Source organism: Sus scrofa, chromosome 3 (assembly GCF_000003025.6).
Source record: "Sus scrofa isolate TJ Tabasco breed Duroc chromosome 3, Sscrofa11.1, whole genome shotgun sequence".
Taxonomy (NCBI): Eukaryota; Metazoa; Chordata; class Mammalia; order Artiodactyla; family Suidae; genus Sus; species Sus scrofa.
The window spans coordinates 23,550,603-23,555,383 of NC_010445.4; positions in this window are offsets into that span (position 1 = coordinate 23,550,603).

The following is a 4,781-nucleotide window of genomic DNA, read 5'->3' on the forward strand; positions in this document are numbered from 1 at the left end:
GTGGGTGTTGATGGGTTCTTGGTGGGTTCTCGGAGAAGCAGATGCCAGACAGAGTATAAAAGGTTTATTGGGGAGTAACAGTTATGAACAAAAAGGAAATGAAATAGGATGGAGTGGGTGGGGTGGAGGAAAGGTGCCAGGAGAGCCCAATTTAGAGCTAACAAGGTCCATACCAGCATAGGGGAAGCCAGGATTGTCCATTAGAAAAACAGCCAGGCCCCTGTACCACCACCCCGCTCAGTCCTGGGTGGGAGGCTGTCCCAAGAAGAGGGCGACCCCAACTAGACAGCTAAGGGGGACCCTGGAAAAGCCTCACTTTAAGGCTATCAGCTCCGCCTTCTCAGAGCAGAGCAGCCAGCCCTTTCTCAAAGGTGGATCCGAGCTGCTCATCCCAGGTCGGGCACAGAGGTCACTCACAGCATAAAGAAGAAAGAGATAAACCTACATGTCCTAGTATGGAACAACCTCCAGGATATACCATTAAGTGAAAAATAATAGTCACGAAGAGTGAAAGATGGATTTCTCGTTGCAGCTCAGCAGTAGCAAACCCAACAGGTATCCATGAGGATGCAGGTTCGATCCCTGCCCTTGCTCAGTGGGCTAAGGATCTAGAGCTGCCATGAGCTGTGGGGTAGGTCACAGACTCGGCTCAGATCCTATGTTGCTGTGGCTGTGTTGCTGCAGCTCCAGTTGGACCCCTAGCCTGGGAACCTCCATATGCTGCAGGTGTGGCTCTAAAAAGCAAAAAAAAAAGGAGGGGAGGGAAGAGAACCTCATGATTTGGAACTAGACAGAGATGGTGATGGCACAACACTCAATGCCACTGAATTGTATATTTTAAAAGGGTTAATTTTATGTGAATTTCACCTCGATTTGTTTTTTTAAAGGGAGAGACAGGACACAGTATGCTACGATTGTGTTAACAAAAAAGGAAATGCATGTACGTGCACACAGGCAGGGATAGATAGGCGTGGACAGTCTCTGAAAGGAGCCACCCATCACTGGTGCTGAGAAAAGAGTCTTCATTTTCCCTGAACACACTTGGTGCTGCTTAAATGTTTGCCCTGGCCTATCATTATCCCCCCTCTAAAAAGAGAACCATTAAAGTTGTTTAATTGTTCTGATGCATGAATACATGACTTGCCAATGAAAAATTCCCCAAAAGATGGTGATTAACAAGACACCCTTGGAGTTCCTGTCGTGGTTCAGGGGTTAACGCATCCGACGAGGAACCATGAGGTTGCGGGTTCAATCCCTGGCCTTGTTCCGTGGGTGAAGGATCCGGCGTTGCCATGAACTGTGGTGCGGATCGCAGACGCGGCTCGGATCCATCAGTGCTGAGGCTCTGGTGTAGACCGGTGGCTACAGCTCCGATTGGACCCCTGGCCTGGGAACCTCCATATGCCGCGGGAGCCACCCAAGAAATGGCAAAAAGACAAAAAAATAAATAAAAGACACCCTTATAGTGATCCTTCGGCTTCAGAAAAGTCAGCCTCTGTCAAGGTGTAAGGACATCACGCATCAGCGCTGTCAGTGTAGAATGGCTGGGGTCCAGGGCTGTCCTTTCTCTCAAGGTCAGAGGACTTCTGGAACAAGAGACATTTCTAGAACCATGTGGCAAGGGTCGATACGGCCTAGAAAAAGAGAAAAATTGTATCTTGCTGAAAATTGTTCACCAGCTGCTATCCCACGGAGCCCTGAGCAAATTAGCATGCTGTCATGGCCTTCATTATTTTCAAGATGGTAAAACAGCCAAGCTCCTGACGTGTCCCCTTTCATCACAAGGTAAAGGAATGACTGCCCCTGGGTCTCTCCACCAATTGCCCGAGTGAGTCTTTTGAACCCACTTGACGGTGTCACTCAAGAAAGGCACCTTTTTCAACGAGGCTGCCTCTTTCTGACCCCAAATAATTTCAACCAGTTCTACAGCTCCAGGCTCCACCAGAGTTTCTATTATTTCATGTACCTTTCACAGCAATTCTAAACTGACCTTGAGCGAAGCGACAAACAATTTTTGGTCTGTCTGTTTGATTGTACTGTTCCAAGCCAACTTTTCTTTTGAGATGCAAAAACCCTAGTGCTTTGCCTCCAAAGTCACACAAGTGGTTTTTCAATGTCTCAGCAAGTGTTTTGTTTCATGCAATCAGGCCTCAGACTTTTCTCGATGGAGACATATGGTTTGGGCTCCTTTTAGCAACTCCATAATAAAACCCATTATAAAAATAAGCATCTAAGAATATCTTATGCTTTTAAGATTGACACCACTGCTCACTACTCGATTGCTGATTGCGGCTGGCTGTGCCCTCCGCGTCTTTGCGGTCAAGTTCACTGGCGAACTCAGAGGCACTGCCATATCCCAGATCAGAGACTTTGGGTTGTTTGGACACCGATCATTCCACGACACCTGTCACTGATTTTGAGATTTTGCCTCAAACTCTTATACTTTCTAGGTGAAAGCAGAACTTTAAACTTACTGCTCTTGAAGAAAATAAATGAGGAGTTCCCATGGTGGCTCTGCAGTTAAGGAACCCAACCAGCATCCATGAGGGCACGGGTTCTATTCCTGGCCTCGCTCAGTGGGTTAAGGATCTGGCATTGCCGTGAGCTGTGGTATAGGTCGCAGACGAGGCTTGGACCCTGCGTTGCTGTGGCTCTGGCATAGGCAAGTGGCTACAGCTCTGATTGTCCCCTAGCCTGGGAACCTCCACATGCTGCGGATGCAGCCCTAAAAAAAAAAAAAAAAAAAAAAAAAAAAAGACAAAAGAAAACAAATGAAAAATGCTATTGAAATCCCAAAAGTCAGAAGTATCAGAAATCCTACATAACCTTTGTTTATTCATTCATTCGTTCATTTATTCAACAATTATTTATTGAGCATCTACGTACCAAGCACTGCCTGGGGCTCTGAAGATATGACGGCCAACAATAAAACAAGGCCCCGACCACATGGACCTGTCATCTCATGATCTCATAGGGAGACAGAGATGTTAAATAAAGCATCACACAAGGATGTAATTATATATTATGAAGAGTGTTCTGAGAAAAATATACCACTCTGAATGAGTACAGGAGGCCTGCTTTCATTTAGAAAGTTAGAGAAGTGGTATTTTAGGTGAAACCATGTCTTAGACTGTTGGAGCTGATCGAACACCAGACCTTGGCTTAGAAACAACAGAAATTTATCTCTCATTGTTCTCAAGGCTGGAAGTGCAAGATCCGGATGCCGGGATGGTGGTGTTCTGGGGAGGATCTCCTTCCAGGGTGTAGACGGCTGGCTTCTCCTTGCGTTCTCGCCTGGCAGAGAGCAGGGAGAGAGAGCAAGCTGTCTTGTGATTCCTTCCAGGGCACGAACGGTGCTCACAGGGGCTCCACCCTCACAAATGCCTCTCATTCTCATTCCCTCCCAAAAGCCCCACCTCCAAATAGCATCACATTGGAGGGTAAGGTCTAATTTGAATGTGGGGGGCAGACATTCAATCCATAACAGACATGAAAGAGAAACCCTTTCACTGGTGCAACATGCAAGGAAACGTGTTTTCAGCAGAAGGAACAGCACAAGTGAAGACTATGGGGAAGGAGAAGATGTAGCCAAGGGGACAGGAAGCTCAGCATGGCTGGGATGCAGTCACTGAGGATGCTAAGAGGTTGACAAGAAGCAGACCATGAGGGACTTTGTAAGCCATGATAAGAGGTTGGGTTTTGTGGGTTTGGGTTTTTCTTTTCTTTTTCTTTCTTTTTTTTTTTTTTTTTTTGGTTGCTTTTATTTATTTATTTATTTACTTATTTATTTATTTTGCTTATTTAAAATTAGAGTATGGTTGATTTACACTGTTGTGCCAATTTCTGCTGTACGACAAAGTGACCCAGTCATATATCTACATATATATACAGTATATATATATATATATATATATATATATATATATATATATATATAGGTATAGATTCCCTTTCCTATATTATCTTCTATCATGGTCTATCAAGAGTTTGGAGGGAGTTCCCATCGTGGAGCAGCAGAAATGAATCCGACTAGTACCCATGAGGCTGCAGGTTCAATCCCTGGCCTTGCTCAGTGGGTCAGCGATCCGGCCTTGCCATGGGCTGTGGTATGGGTCGCAGATTCGGCTTGGATCTGGCGTTGCTGTGGCTGTGGCTCAGGCTGGCAGCTGTATATCCGATTCGACCCTTAGTCTGGGAACTTCCATGTGCCATGGGTATGGCCCCCTCCCCCCCAAAAAAAAGAATCTGGGATTTTGCAGAAACTTTTAAAGCTTTTGAAGGTTAAAATGAAGGGAACTACTTTAGCAGCTATGCATTGGTCTGACGTTTCTCTGGCTTTTATTGAAAGAACAGACTAGGCAAGAGGCTAAAGAGAAAATAGAGGGATCAGGCTGTTGCCATGTACAGCTGAGATATGGCAGTGTCTAGAGTGATGACTGCAGAGACAGAAAGAATTGGGTGAAATAAAGGTATAGTTTTTTTGGGGGGGTTGTTATTGTTGTTGTTGTCTTTTGTCTTTTTAGGGCTGCACCCGTGGCATATGGAAGTTTCCAGGCTAGGGGTCAAAGCAGAGCCACAGCCACAGCAATGCTGGATCCAAGCCGCATCTTCGACCTACACTACAGCTCACGGCAACAGCGGATCCCTAACCCACTGAGGGAGGCCAGGCATCGAACCCGCAACCTCATGGTTCCTAGTTGGATCTGTTTCCACTATGCCACGAGGGGAACTCCTAAAGCTAGGGCAGGTCAAAAAGACAATACTTGGGAAGACAGTGGCTG